The sequence below is a fragment of the Tachysurus fulvidraco genome, chromosome 11, assembly GCF_022655615.1.
Source record: "Tachysurus fulvidraco isolate hzauxx_2018 chromosome 11, HZAU_PFXX_2.0, whole genome shotgun sequence".
Classification (NCBI taxonomy): Eukaryota; Metazoa; Chordata; class Actinopteri; order Siluriformes; family Bagridae; genus Tachysurus; species Tachysurus fulvidraco.
In genome coordinates, this window is record NC_062528.1 from 15,844,430 (window position 1) to 15,861,347 (window position 16,918).

Sequence of the window (16,918 nt, forward strand, 5' to 3'; positions counted from 1 at the left end):
AAATCCGATCGTTCAAACCACTTCAGGAGGTGGTCTGGGACGCATTTCAGATGAAACTGGACAGGTGTAAATGAATGTGGTTGTTCAAGCCACATACGTCAGCGCTATACTCCTCCCAAACGGAAGTACGTCACTCGCAGGCAGAGCCGGATTAACGCAAAGGCAAACTAGGCACGTGCCTAGGGCCCGATTGGCGGGATGGGGCCCAGACAGAGGGACAAAAAAAAGTATAAAAAAATAAATTATAATAAAAATAAAATGTACAAATGTCCTATCTACAATTTATTTCATTATTTATTAATTAAATAAAAATAGTGACGATGTTTATTTAAACCATAGACTGTATTTATATAGAGGCGCCAGCCAGTTAAGTCCGAGGAGACGTCAGCGGCGGTCAGATGTCAGAGCGGGGCAACAAATATAGCAGGCAGGTGTGTTTTGAGTAGTAGGCTGACTTTGAAGATGCTTTCGGGTGCGGCAAAACGTAAAAAGAAAAAAAATGGAGAAGAACAAAAGAAGAGACAGCGGGGGGGCTTTGCAAAAGTTTCTGTCGGGCAGCCGTCTGACAGCTGTGAACGCGGTGGAAGATGTGGCGGGAAATGCGGCGGAAGACGCGGAGGAAGATGCGGCAGAAGACACTGTGGCGCCCGTGTAATGACGTATAAATAATGAATATCAAAAAATAGTCTGATAGACTGTTTAATATACAACATAACCAATTTGTAACTAAAGACTGGGCTATGTAAAATGTGAATTAACTTTTATTAGTAACTTTGGTAAGTTTCAGATTTCAATTCATAAATAACATCTATGGAGGGGGGCCCAAAAATGCAGCCTGCCTAGTGTAGTCCATTTATTTAATCCGGCTCTGCTCGCAGGTGACTCACGAGTCGTGCATCGCGCCAGAAACGGCTGGTTTCCATAGACAGGAAATATTTTAAAACATCATAAATTATAAAAACATTTTTCACCACACAGTTATTGCATTTGGAATAACAAAGACATATTATTTAAAAACAAATCACTTTTCTATCAAAACTGGCTTAATGAAGGGCAAGGGCGTCGATTTGGGTAGGGACCAATATCCAGGGAGCACTTAATTGTCCCTAGCAATAATTCGACCAAGCCTATATATATTTATACATAACCACTTATATGCGTCAGTGTCTTGTGTTTTTTTTGTTGTTGTTGTTGTTGTTTTTTTACTTATTTCATTTAACACTTATCCAGGAATCATTAAATAAGATGAAAATATTTTATACGGCGTTCTGTAAATAATAGCGCAACTAGTGGGACACAAACGGTTAACAGATTTACCCCCTGCAATGAATCCCGCCTTGTAACTCAACTCTCTAAAAGGATTGGCCTTTGCCTTTTTTGAGTCCCGCCTCTCTAACCCACGTCGCTGTTTGATTGGCTTTGTCTTTCTCGCTAATGTGTTGAGGACGGCTGCAGCTATATTCCGTTGTATGAAGCAATATGCAACGTGGTTATGCAGGTTACCGGTATGTGAGGAAGAAAGTATTCTTATAACAACAGTTTTATGCACAAAATACGGGGAATGTTGTCCCCACCAATGTCAAATAAATTATGTCCCCATCAATGTCAAAATTAAACTTTCGCCATTGATGAAGGGATTATTTTGGTAAAACAGCTGTTAAATTCTGATGGGCATTTGTTGTCTTACACGGAGTTTCTTGAAAAATTCCAGAGATAGACAGCTAAGAAGCCAATGATGGCTCTCCATTCTATTTAGAACACCCTCCTTTTGATTGACAATTGCCCCCTCCAGTAGCAATTTCATGATCCGGGACCCTTACACCTCTTTAGCCAATAAGGACGATTCCAACGAGATACGGCATGACACACACCAGTGCCTGGTAGAGGCGTGAGAAAAGCTTTTATTGCGCAATTCTCGAACTTTCACACTATCACGCCTCATGGGTGTCAGGTATCAGGCCTTTTTTCACATTAGGTTTCTAGGCAGAGGGTTCCCTATGTTATAGGCCTTTTAAATTCAGCATGCAGTCTTTTTATACAAAGTTATACAGTAAACAAATAAACAAGCAAAACAAAAACGCACAGACATGTTTGTAAAAAAAATTCAAAGAAAATCCATTTTTGAATCTTTTGACTTCAAACTTTTTCTGGTGAAAGCTAAGACATGTGGCTAAGACATGTGGCTGTGTTGTTAAGCTCCTAACATGTTTTACAGCAGTGTACAGTATTTAATCAGTTTGTCAGGTAAACAACTATGACGTAAATAAAAACCCTCCATTCTAGCCTCTGTAACTCTGTGACAGTAAGGCCTAGAATCACCCTGATAAATGTATCAGAAACTATAGATTGTCTTCTTTCCAATGAGACCAGGGTGCCAACGGATGTGGGAGCTGTGCCACTTTTTAGTTGGGTATGTCATGTAGGCGAAAATCATGAAAATCTATGGCGATTCATATCTTGAAACAAAAGTGTAGCAATAATATTATAAGAAATACCCTTCGTTTTGTCTTTCCCTGCAGCAAGATTTTTTTTTTGACTTCCTTATTTGGCAATATATACTGGGATAAAACATGGAAAATACTAAACAAGTTTTGTGTCAACAATAAAATTAAGGTGTCTTACAAAATTCTACATAGGATTTATCCTGTTAAACATGTTTTGGAAAGATTTAAGATTAATATTTATGCTTGTGAATTTTGTGGTCAGGAAAAAGAAACAATTTTGCATCTGTTTGATATACAATTTTGATATCCGATTCGCCAAGACGCATTTACTGTATGTGGCCTAATGTAAATGGAACAGTTTTAACACATGAAGAAGCACAACAGCTCCACACACTATGTGTTTAAACTTCATTTTTTAAAATGGAGGATTTATTTAATTTTCTAAAATATGATAGAGATTTGGATGACCTTACTGTGTCAACTTTTCAAGAGCAGAAGGTAAAAACCAATACAATACGAATAATGCACAGATTCGATGGCTGAATGCAATTATACATGGGCGAGGCTAGCCCCTTTTTAAGCAAGCTAAAGTAACAGATAATGCAAACCAGCTGTTGTTGTATCAAATTACTTATCAGAATCAGCTTTATTGCCAGGCATGTTTTCACATGCAGGAATTTGTTTTAGTGCCAGAAGCCAGAAAAACAAATTCCTCGCTTGTGGTATGTGGCAATGGTCCCCTGCTTTTTTTTTTACTTTTTTTTTTTTATTTCAAACCCACAATGGAGACTACAGCTTCTCTTGTGAAAGAAATTTGTAATTTAAAAAGTTTCTAAGCCCAATAATAGACACACAAGCTAGACACACCAAAGTTGCTATAATAACTTCTAAGACTGGCCTCTACATGTGTGCCAAATTACATAACTTCCCTACGTACGGTTCTATGGGCTGGAAGAGGAAGAATAATAATAATAAATATAGCTGCAAGCAGCGATTCCAGGGTCAAGCCGATCAGATGCGCTCAGAATATGTCGCTGATGAACCATACCAAGTTTGGTATAATAATAATGGAGGAGGAAAACAACAGGGAGTCTATAAGGGATGAGAGGAAATTGACTAGTGAAAGAAATGAAGAGACAGAGGGAGTGCAACATAGAGACCACCAAGCCAAAGCAGCAGAGACAGAAGAGAGCTGTTCAGACTTAGGGGATGAACCATACCAAGTTTCATAGCGATATGGCATTGCATTCGTAAAATACTGAACTTAGCGTGAAAATCTTGTGGCCACTAGGTGGCGCTGTCACGAAACGTTGCGAAATGTTATGTGTGTGTGTCTGTGTGTGTGTGAGACTGTGTGTGTATGTGTGTGTGTGTCACTGTGGTGCTGATTCTGATTCTGATTCTGATTCTGATATTAGCACCCAATACTTGCGATTCTGGTTCTGCTCCGGGTGTGTGTTCACGGTGTGTGTGTGTTCACTGCTGTGTGTGTGCACTTTGGATGGGTTAAATGCAGGGAACGAATTTCTGCCTCTCAAGTACTAGAATTTGTTTTGGACTGGTGTTTAGAGGGTTTGAGCTAGACACACCAAAGTTGCTATAGTAACTTATAAGACTGGCCTCTACATGTGTGCAAAATTTCATAACTTTCCTACGTACGGTTCTATGGGCTGTCATTGACTTCAATGGCAGAAGAGGAAGAATAATAAATATAGCTGCTAGCAGCGATTCCGGGGTCAAGCCGATCAGATGCGCTCAGAACATGTCGCTGATGAAACATACCAAGTTTCGTATCGATATGGCATTGCATTCGTGAATTACTGAACTTGAAAATCTCGTGGCAACTAGGTGGCGCTGTCATGAAACTTTGCGTAATGTCTATGTGTGTCTGTGTGTGTCTGTGTGTGTGCGTGTGTGTCACTGTGCTGCTGATTCTGATTCTGATATTAGCACCCAATACATATTGTGTGCCAAACTGCCACTCAAATACTAGAATTTGTTTTGGACTGGTGTTTAGAGGGTTTGAGCTAGACACACCAAAGTTGCTATAGTAACTTATAAGACTGCCCTCTACATGTGTGCCAAATTTCATAACTTTCCTACGTACGGTTCATATTGTGTGACAACTTGCCCCTCAATTTGTTTGCACTGGTGGAGCTAGAGGGTTTGAGCTAGACACACCAAAGTTGCTATAATAACTTCTAAGACTGGCCTCTACATGTGTGCCAAATTTCATAACTTTCCTATGTACGGTTCTATGGGCTGCCATTGACTTCTTTGGCAGAAGAGGAAGAATAATAAGAACACTAACGATAACAATAGGTGTCTACTCCCCTTCGGGGCTTGATCTGTAATAAGAAAACTAACGATAACAATAGGTGTCTACGCCCCTTCGGGGCTTGACTCCTAATAATAATAAGAAAACCGACAATAACAATAGGTGTCTACGCCCCTTCGGGGGTTGACCCCTAATAATAATAATAATAATAATAATAATAATAATAATAATAATAATAATAATAATAATAAAGACATTTAAAATGACATGCCTCTGTGTGCCTTTTGATCATATCCTTAGAATGGTCTCCATAACATTTTTGTGTCATGACAATCTGACCTCAATTCTCCTGCCTACAATATATTTGTGTATAATTGTCAGTGCCAGGAGAAAGAGAGGGAGATGGAGAAGGAGAAAGGGAAAGGGAGAACATGCAGGAAGAACCAGGTGAGGAAACAACAACAATAAATTGACATACTATATAGTGAATAGAGGCAAGCAAAACAGTAACTACTCATACTCCTATACTAAGTTATTGGCATTAAGTAGCCTATATTACAATTACTTTTTTTAACATTATTTTACACCACATTTTTTTCATAATAATGGAGGAGGAAAACAACAGGGAGTCTATAAGGGATGAGAGGAAATTGACTAGTGAAAGAAATGAAGAGACAGAGGGAGTGCAACATAGAGACCACCAAGCCAAAGCAGCAGAGACAGAAGAGAGCTGTTCAGACTTAGGGGATAAGGATACTGGTCTTTAACAGTTAAAGCTGTCTCAATACTCTCATACTTAGTTTGGCACATAAAAAAGAGCCTTTCAAGAAAAGTGGTTCAAAAGTTTCAGATGGCTGGAATACTCAGCTAGACAAAATGCTGCTTTCTGCTTTCCTTGTAGGGTATTTGGCAAAAATGTCAGAAAGGATGCACTTGTTAATGATGGAGTTAATAACAGGCAAAAGGCACTTAGCAAGTTTCAAAAACATGAAACAACACAGTCACATAAGGACAGTGTGGTTTGTTGGAACAGCTACAAAGCAAGCCTGTCAAAAGGGAATGTTGTAGAGCAGATAGAGGCAGCAAGTACCACTGAAATTAGTGAAAGAAGGCAGTACCTAGAGCGTATTATGGCAGTAACCTTCTTCTTGGGGAAGCAAGGCATAGCATTCAGAGGTCATGATGTAACGGATGAGAGTCAAAACAAAGGCAATTTCCTAGAGTGCATATCACTTTTACCAAATTTGATCCCTTCTTGAAGAGACACAGCCCCTTCAAACAACCATGTATCTCTCATCGGATAGCCAAAATGAGATGATAGAGTGCTGTTCACAGAACAAACAGAAAATATCATCAGTGAGATAAAGGGAGCACGTATGTATGCCATTATGGCTGATGAGGCCAGGGATGGAAAGAGAGAACAGTTGGAACTCTGTGTTACATACATGTCTGTTTAGGGTGCCATCAAAGAAAGGTTCCTAGCCCTTACAGAGGTGTCACAGTTTGATGCTACTTCGATAACAGCTGCAATTGAAAATCAGTTGAAATGTGTGGCACAGACCTATGATGGGGCAGCTGTCATGAGTGGGGATGTTGGGGGTGTACAAGCCCAATAAAAAAAAACACCCTGAGGCAATTTCTGTGCATTTCTGTGCACATGAGTTAAATCCTGTTTTATGTCACACATGCAAAGCTGTCTCTGAAGCCAGAGTTCTTCAAAATGCTGGAAAGTCTCCATTCTTTCTTTAGTGTCTTCCTTGTAAACCACCATAAGTTTGTGGACACTCAGAAGAAGTTAGGGTTGCAGCCAAGAGAACTTGTGTAGTTGTCAACTACACGCTGGTCATGCCAGATTCATTCAGTGACTGCAGTGATTGATAATTTCCCTGCTATCATTGCGCGAGTGCCTCTCCACAATCAAGACACCTACAGCAGTTGGATTCAGGGCAAATCTCACTAAATTCTCCTCAGTGTATTTGCTGACGGTTTTCCACAGTCTCTCCTGTCTGTAACAGCAGTTTTACACAGATACCTACAGAAGGAGACCGACTGACATTGCCCAAGCAGTGACATATAAAAATGCAGTGACTGACACAATGAAGCAGAAACGTGATGCCACTGCTGCAGATCTGTACTCCAGAACAATAGCTATGTGTGAGGCAAACTATCTAGCAGTAGAATCATCCTCAGGACAGAGGCGGAAGACAAAGAGAATGGATGAATATGTTGTTGAGTCAACTTGTGGGGAAGGCAGTGAAACCTGTGGCTCTTCAGAGTCTGAAGATCTCAAGAGGAAACTTTTGTTTCCTTGTCTGGACCGAATGATCTGTGAACTTGAGAGACATTTTTCTGGTGTGAATGAGGATGTGCTCAATGGAATTTAGTCATGCAGTCCAACCTCAGGCCATTTCTTGTCTGAGCCTCATCTGACAGCACTGGCTCTGCATTACCATATTGAACTTAGGTCAGAGGAAGTGATGGTTGCAAAAAACTTTCTGAAGCACAAGAGTGAGGCTGGTACAGTTCAGGACATGCTAGCAGTGTACAAACTCCTAGATGTGGAAATGTTCCGTTCACTGAAAGCTGTTATGCAGGTTGCCTTGACAATACCAGTTAGCAGCTGTACACGTGAGCGGTCTTTTAGTGACTTGCGTCGGCTCCATACAGTACATGGCTCAGGAGGACCACAGGCCAATGCAGACTCCAGCACCTGGCTGTGATGTCTATTGAGAGGGAGTTGTTTGAAAAAATTCAACACCAAATGGCTATTGACAGGTTTACCTCCCTCAAATTGCAGTGACATAGATTAACTCTCCCAAAGTAGAGCCAAATGGGGATTCAGAGGAGGTACTTCACATGGAGTTAACGGTCAGGACAACCAGCTGGGTGAAGAAGGTTTTGTGTTCGTTACAGGGCCTGTCTGTGTGAACTCTCACAATTAAAGTGGTGTTTTGAAAAGGTCTCAAAAAAAGAAAGAAAATCTGGATTTTGGAGTTAGTTTAATCAATGTTAAAATGATAGTTATTTTTCAATAGACATATTTTTTGTTTTTGTGTGAAAAGAGGGTGGGTGGTGGCAGTGGGGCTCATTGGGTGCACAGCACCCCTAAAGCTCTAACCCTAGAATCGCCTCTGCAATTGTATATAGTTATTTAATAATAACATATTAACCAAATAAGTCTTTAAATAAATATATTAAATTGCATAACTATTGTAAATTGCATGCTACTTTTAAATGCACATACTTTTAAATGAAAGTAGCATCTGATTTAAATATTACTTAAATATTACGTACAACGTAAAGCACGTTTCCAGTGAGTAAAGTACATACAACAAGCTTAACACAGTAAAAACTTCATTAATTCCTGAAAATATCCAACAGGAATGGGAAGTTTGGAAAACATGAATAAAAGCGACAAAGCGAAACTGCGCCATCTTTTGGGCATATCATCAAAATAAATATTATAATATTTATTGAAATGTAAAATCGTAACTACCAAACCTGCACGAGTTTCGTCTGCAGAACACAAAAGAAAATATTCTGAATAATATCAGTAACCCAAACAACATTGGTGCCTGACTTTAACGACCATGAAGTACAAGGCTATTGCCGATCATGAAGATGTAGGGACGTAGGGAACAGTTTAATAATCCGTGAGTACGGTTTATAAACTGCGGGGACGAATTACAAAACCGTGATCACGGATTTCTTTTATCCAAGGGGTGACCAGGTGGGCTCCTTAGCTTACAGTTATTATTAGGTAGAATTACTTTATTAATGAGTTAATGAGGAAAAAAACAGCATTGACAAAAATCTGCCATTTTGCGGCAAGAGAAAATGGAACAAGAGAAAAAGTACAACGCCGTCAGTACCATAAATAGCCGCAGGAGGGAGCCCTCAAACCTTTATTTGAAAACGTGTTAAAGTACAGAAAGCACCATTTAAATGTGTATATTACATTATTGTAAATGGCTGTATTCATCATGTTATCCTCTTGCATGTAAACAAACACCATTAGGATGAGACCACATGATCCAGACAAGACTGACTGGCACTATATACAAGCTCAAATCAAATAAAATTTCATTTGTCACATACACATACATACAGAGTGCGACATGCAGTGAAACGCTTTTTACATCTGTCAGATATTCAAGCATAAAAAAGGAATGGAATTAAGGATAAAAATAAATCCAAAAGGAGGTAGATAAACAAAAAGTATAAGTATAAACTATATAAATATATGAAATTATATGAATATATGTAGATGCGTATGGTAGATATTTGTAGTACAAATTAAAATGATTTAGTGATTGTCCTTAAAGTGTCCATGTGCAGTATGGTGTGGTGTAAAGTGGCGCTGTGCTGTGCAAGTCCAGAGTTAAAGTGACAGTTCAGAGATAAAGTGTCATAGAGCAAATGGAGGGAGAGGTCCAGTAATAGATCCTGGGTGTTTCCTGGTTTAGACTCCGAATGGCCTGCGGGAAGAAGCTTCTCCTCATTCTCTCTGTGTTTGCTTTCAAGGAGCGGAAGCATTTCCCTGAACGCAACAAAGAAGAGTCCATTGTTGGGATGGCTAAAGTCCTTTACAATCTTCCCAGCCCTGGTCCAGCACTGCATGCTGTAGATGTCATGCAGGTCAGGGAGCTCGTTTTGTATGGGACGTTCAGCTGACCGCACCACCCTCTGGAGGGCTCGTCTGTCCTGCATGGTGCTGTTCCCGAACCAGGAAGTGATGCTACCAGTCAGGGTGCTCCCAGTGGTGCAGGTGTAGAAAGTCTTTATCACCTGAGAGTAAAGTCCCTGTGCTGGTAGTTTGAAGTCCCTTAAGTGTCTCAGATGGTACAGACGCTGCCGGGCCTTCTTCACCAGCTATATATAAATTTATCATAAGATTAGAGAATACAGCAAATCAGGTGCAAGTTATACGCATCATTAACAGTTGAATAATGCAAACACTTGTCCCCGACATTGATATACTTAAGTTTCAAGCACAAGCCTGCTCTGAGGATATACCTCAATCTTTGGAATGGGTACCAGGGGCATCTTCAGTCTGGACAACCTAGGTAGGGCTTCACCGCCACTGGGCACCTGCCCACGATGGGTGGTGTGATCTGTATTAAGGAAGTGATGTGATGCTTCAGGCCAAAATCATCAAAAGGGGGACTGTAAGAAATTACAGATAAATGCACCCAGATTCCACTCCAAGATACACTTCGAAAAAAGCTCATTCCTATAAAGGTTTAAGTATCATAAGGTACATAATACACTTAGAACTCTAAATGAATAAACTTGATTCAATTGTTAGTATGGGAGCGGCAGCAGGACATCAACAATCTCCACTAACAAAGGATCTACGTGACCGCGATTACCATTTAAAGTGACAATTTGGTTGAAAACAATTGTAACAATACCAAGCCAAGGTGTACGTGACCATGATTAACATTTAAAGACATCTGGCTTGACAACAAGGTGTATCCCAGCCATTTGGGAGACACTCACAATTTACTCACAAAAGGGAAAACTGTATAAAATGCTTGAGCAGGATTTGTCCGAGGTTCTTACTGACTCTGATGAACCAAAAGTACTTCATGTATTTTGTCACTGTTATACTGGAATAAACTTTTTGTTCTTCATTAAGATCTTTACCCTCATCATTTTATTTTTACACATTTTATTTATTTCTTACATTGACATATATCAAATCCAAAATAGTCTGACCCTTTAAAGCTTGGCTTACAAATCCTGGCCTATTATCACACATTCCCCCTTTTCCAACAAAATCTTTTCCATGGCTTAATTTAGCTTAACAGTGGAAGTGAATACAGGGCAAACATGGTTTACCATTAAAACCAATTGACACAGGGTCAGTAAACTTGGCAGCACATTTGGACCAAAGGACTGCGATATCTTAACCACCACTGTACAGAAAGTTTTCTGTGTGCAAGATGTGTGCTTTATGAGTAACCTTTATGTTAATTCACAGCTTTTTTTCACAGACACTGAAAGATTCCTGTTGCAACAGGAAGCACATAGTAAAGAAATAGGCAACAGGTTATAGTTTTCCACAGTGGTATTATTATGTTAAACTGATTTCATGTCTGGTCACCAGACTGTCTGGACAACGAACTGAATAGAAGGCAAGTCTGGTTTTGGCTGTACTAGTTTTGGAGTAGATATCAGAGAAGATTTTAAGTCAATAATCATTTTCTGGATGCACAGGAATTAAGAAAAATACAAGGCTACAAGGCAATGCTCACATCATAACATCTACAGTAGCACATCAATATCATTTATGTTATAGCTGGAACTTCTGAATTAGCGCTGTTATAGAAAATTAATCAACACCATTTGATTCAAGAATTCAACATCTAAGATATAAACAAAAAAAATTTTTTTATTTATTATTATAAAGCTTTGGAAAAAAAAATAGACTACTGTCATAGATGTATAATACTATTGTGCATCAGGGCTGGTGATTAAACAGTTTCAAGTTATACCATGATGATAATAAGAATGAATTGCATAGATTTATTTACTGTCGTCATGGCTGCAAAATTAAGGTCTGCTTACTAATGAAAATGTGTTTACTATTTAAATTGGATTCAAATTCACTCAAAAGTCACCTCCTTTAACTGTATAGATTAACTCTTATATTCCTGTAAGTAACATTTGTATACTTATAAAAATGAATGTACAATTTCAGCAACACAAATATTGTTGAGAAATTATGTAGAAGTCAATAAAAATGCGAAGTGTTAAAGCCTGTGATCTTTGATGAGGACCCAATCATAAGGCTTCAAGTTACTGTGTCTCTATATGGCAGTGTATCTTTCATTTGTTAATGTAATAGTGACAAATTGTAGCTGTAGAAGGAAGAGGGTTAGGGAATGGGTCTCCCAAACAAGATTTCTTGACTGCATGGGTCATAAGTGCAATATATCAAATCCAAAATAGTCTGACCCTTTAAAGCTTGGCTTACAAATTCTGGCCTTTTATCACACATTCTACTTTTCCAACAAAATCTGTTCCATGGGCTAATTTAGCATAACAGTGGAAATGAATACAGGGCAAACATGGTTTACCATTAAAACCAATTGAGACAGAGTCAGCAAATTTGGCAACACATTTTGACATTTTGAGTTTTGGCTGTGGTTAGAGGCCTGACAACAATAGAAGCGGTTTCGATTATACTGACAGGAAGCTGGTTCTGATCCTAGCAGAAAACAAGTTGTCAATGCAGTGTTCTATAAGATGTGACAATGTAATGGAGAAAACACATCAGAAACTTGGCAAATTCTGCTTTCTGGATTGAGGAGAGGTGGTTTCTACAAGAAAGCAGAGTGGATTTAGCTCAAATATAAAGTGTTCTTTTTCACCTCCAGTCCCATCTCCTCCATTTCAAGAATCATATTTGCCAGATCCACAGAAATGTCTGTTCCACAGAGTTATGATTTCAGGAGGCTGAGGTGGTATATTTGTAAAGCATCACCACTGCCTCACCATGTAGTTGATTTCTTCTAATTGCTGTGTGGCCTCAAATGGCCCCTACCACTTTCCAAATTATTTAGAGCTGATGCAATCATATCAGCATAAACCAGAACCTCAAAGGACTGTTTCCAACACCTTGTATATCCATGCCACAGAGAACTGGGGCTGCAAAGGCAGATCCTACACAGTAATAGTGTCTCTGAGATGTGTTTTGCATAAAAATATTACTTTTTTCTATTTGAATTTGTTTTAATTGATTGATTAGTTTAAGAAATGATAATACAAAGAATAATACATAAGGAATTATGCAAAAATGCTGTTTGTGGATTACAGTTCAGCGTTCAACACCATAATTCCCTCTACACTCACCTCTAGGTTGGAGGTCCTGGGACTCAGCCTGCCACTGTGTCAATGGGTCTCCAACTTCCTGACAGACAGACCACAAGCTGTACGGGTGAGCAAACACCTCATCCACCCTCACCCTCAGCACTGGAGCTCCCCAGGGTTGTGTTCTGAGCATCCTGCTGTACTCACTGCACACGTATGACTGTGTGGCCACTTCCAACTCCACCACAATCATCAAGTTTGCTGATGACACTGTTGTGGTGGGCCTGATCTCCAACAAAGAACAGTCTTCTCCTGAACGTCAGCAAGACTAAGGAGTTGATAGTGGGATTCAGCACAAAGCAAGAGTGGTCATACCAACCACTAAACATCAACAGGACCCCAGTGGAGAGAGTGGACAGTTTACGATACCTGGGTGTTCACATCACACAGGACCTGTCTTGGTCCTGTCACATTAACACCCTGGTGAAGAAGGCCCAGCAGCGTCTGTACCATCTGAGACGCTTAATGGACTTCAAACTACCATCTCAGGTGCTAAAGACTTCTACACCTGCACCATTGAGAGCGTCCTGATGGGTAGCATCACTTCCTGGTTTGGGAACAGCACCATGCAGGACAGACAAGCCCTCCATAGGGTGGTGCGGTGTCGGAACTCAGAGCCGGTCTCCAAGCCGACACATCACAGGGTGATCTCCACACTTAGACTTTTTGGTTACTAAAGACTATTTTAGTTAAACTTAACTGTTAACTCTATAATTACTACAAAAATACTGAGAAAACTCCTCAGACCTGGATGAGAATGACTTCTTTATTCTGGTCAATCAGCCTACAAATTATAAGAGAAATTGCCAAATTAAAAGTAACAAATTTGCCAAATTAAAAGTAACAAAGTTGCCAAATTAAAAGTAACAATTGAAAACCCCCAGAAAGAGCATGTCATGCAAAATCAATCAAGAAAAACAAGAACTCTCACAACGTCCTTGCAAAAATAAAAAACACCCACCTTGACCCGCAGACATGGGCACGCGCCCGCACACGCGCACCAACGCGCACACACCCCTTTGCCCCCGAAGAACCAAAAAACCTCAATCTTCTCAATATATACCCTGGCGCTCCTAGGAGCCCAGGTGCCATATCACCTTATTTACCGGCATTACCTTCTATGTTTTCTAAATACACTGACCCAATTTCCCCTTATTTCCCATTACCTTTCACCCATATGCCCATTTATGGATTTTCCTCCCCTTATTTTTCATGACCTCAGATTAAACACCTGGGCCTTCTTCAGTCTGCACAACAAGTTTATGAGCACCACATGCCCATTTATGGATTTTCCTCCCCTTATTTTTCAGGGCCTAGGTCTGTGGACCACTGTTTTTTTCATTCTGCATAACATGTTATTGCTATGGACCAAGGTCTGAGAACCATGGTCTTCTTCATTTTTCCATAACAATTTATGAGCTAAGGTCTGGGAACAATGGTCTTTTCCCTTCTACATAACAAGTTGTTATTACAAATGTGCTCAGACTGACTAGGCCTGACAGCCCCGAATCTGGTTACAATAAACATCTTTGGCCTACAACATCACCTACATATGTCTTATGACAGCAATTGTAATATTTTGCAAGGCCTAATACTTTATTTTGGTTATAGTATTGTAAGGAATAATATTTTAATTATTTCTACTAAGATTTTTTACAACAGCGGTCAGCTGAACGTACCATCCACAATGAGCTCCCTGACCTGCAGGACATCTACAGCACGCGGTGCCGGACCAGGGCCAGGAAGATTGTAAAGGATCTCAGACATCCCAACAATGGACTCTTTTCTTTGTTGTGTTCAGGGAAACGCTTCCGCTCCTTGGAAGCAAACACAGGGAAAATGAGGAGAAGCTTCTTCCCGCAGGCCATTCGGAGTTTAAACCAGGAAACATCCAGGATCTAGTACTGGACCTCTCCTTCCATCTTCACTTTTTTTCTGCACAACCTTTTTTGCACTATGTCACCTTAACTCTGGACTTGCACAGCACAGTGTCACTTTATACACTTTATATACACCATACTGCACATAGACACTTTAAGGACAATCATTAAAACCATATGTTTTTATGTATATACATTATTTTTCACATATATCTTCACATTTTCATATTTTATATAGTTTTTATATAGTTTATACTTTTTATTTATCTATCTCCTTTCGGTTATATTTTTTATCCCAAATTGTATGGAAGAAAAACACTGTCAATAATAATCGTACGTAATTCAAAGCATTTGTGTGTAAATTTTAATTTAGTTGTGCGTAATTAAAACTATTTTACGTAATTATGTTTTTTGCGGAGTTGGATCCCAAAATCTACAGCCACGACAGTTTACAGATACGATATTTTGTGTGTTTGTTCAAATACAACTCCAAAATGTGCAACTATGACAGTTTACAGAGACAACACTTGTTTTCACAACACCTCTTTTTTTACACACGAAGTGCGGTCTGCGAAACAACTGTCAAAAATACGTCATCATGTTCACAGGCATTACTATCCGAGGGAAGATGAATCGATTCCACGAAGTGCGCATGCGCCCCGCCCTCTTCTAAACCACTGGCGCCGAAATGGCGGGTTAGTTATCACTAATAACAGAGAGAATTTTGTGCTAACACTTTAAAATAATAGTTTTTATTTTTTTTCTTGACTTTTACAAGGCATTTGATACTGTAGAACATACTTTTTTATTTGAAATCTTAGATTTTTTTAGGTTTTGGGAGTAATTTTTGTAAAATAATTAAGATGTTTTATACTGACATATAGTTCTGTATCCCTGAATCCTAGGTTTGAAGTGCTCCGCGGTATTAGGCAGGGATGCCTGATTTCTCCCAAACTGTTTATTCTAGCCACTCAATCAATTATATTGCTCATTAATCATAACTCCGATTTGCATGGGATCTTAATATTTGACAAGGAATTTAAAATTAGTGAATTTGCAGACGACACAGCAATCGATTTTGAAGCAATTTATTATGATGGGTAAATGCCATATTCATTGCAGTAAGTGGAGGTGTTCTAAGCCTTCTTTTGTTTGGTTTATGAATTACTTTATTTTCCTCACTGAAAAAGATCAAATCTACTAAAATTGCAAGGAAAATGTATAGTGACATATCTAGGAAACTACTATTTTGATAAGTCTCTCCTTATGTACTGTTTTAGATATTTGTTTTCTACCTTCTTTAGCCTTTTTTGATTTGTGTATTTAAGCATCTCCCCCTTCTTTTTTTTATACTCTTTGTTCTTTTTTTTAAGAAATTCTTTTGTACAGTGACAACATTTGTATTGTATATACACATGTATATCCTGTTCCCCAACGAGAGTTTTGTATGTTGGTGCTTTTTGTTAATAAAAAAAAACAACTTTAAAATAATGATCTGTTGGTGATGAGTGACTATGCAGGAATTAATAGGTATTACTGCATTAGCACTGAGCTTAATACTACTAACTAAAATGGAAGCAAGATGAACTGTTGTGATTAGTAATTAAGTGGTTCTTTATTAATTTATCATAATTAGCAAGTAGTTCTTAATCAGGATATTTTTATTTGGTAATTATTGAATACCAAATAAAGAATTACCTTTGTCCTAAATGTGCTATTACTTATACTGATTAGTTCATCTTGCTTCCATATTAGTTAGTAGTATTAAGCTCAGTGTTAATGCAGTACTACCTATTACCTCCTGCACAGTCACTCGTTACCAACAGACCATTATTTTAAAGTGTTAGCACAAAATTCTCTATGTTATTAGTGATAACTAACCCGCCATTTCGGCTCCAGTGGTTTAAAAGAGGGCGGGGCGCATGCGCACTTCGTGGAATCGATTCATCTTCCCTCGGATAGTAATGCCTGGGAATGTGATGGCGTATTTTTGACAGTTGTTTTGCAGACCGTTTTCATGTGTGAAAAAGAGGTGTTGTGAAAACAAGCGTTGTGTATGTAAACTGTCGTGGCCGTAGATTTTGGGATCCAACTCCTCAAAAAACATAATTACGTATATAATATGTATATTATACATAATTACGTATACAATAGTTTTAAATTACGCACAACTAAATTAAAATTTACACACAAATGCTTTTGGGATCCAACGCCGCAAAAAACATGATTACATACAATAGTTTTAAATTACGCACAACTAAATTAAAATTTACACACAAATGCTTTTGGGATCCAACTCCGCAAAAAACATTGTTACGTACAATAGTTTTAAATTACGCACAACTAAATTAAAAATGCTTTGAATTATGTACGATTATTATTGACAGTGTTTTTATTCCATAAAATTGCATTCCTTTTATGTTTGAATACCGGACAGA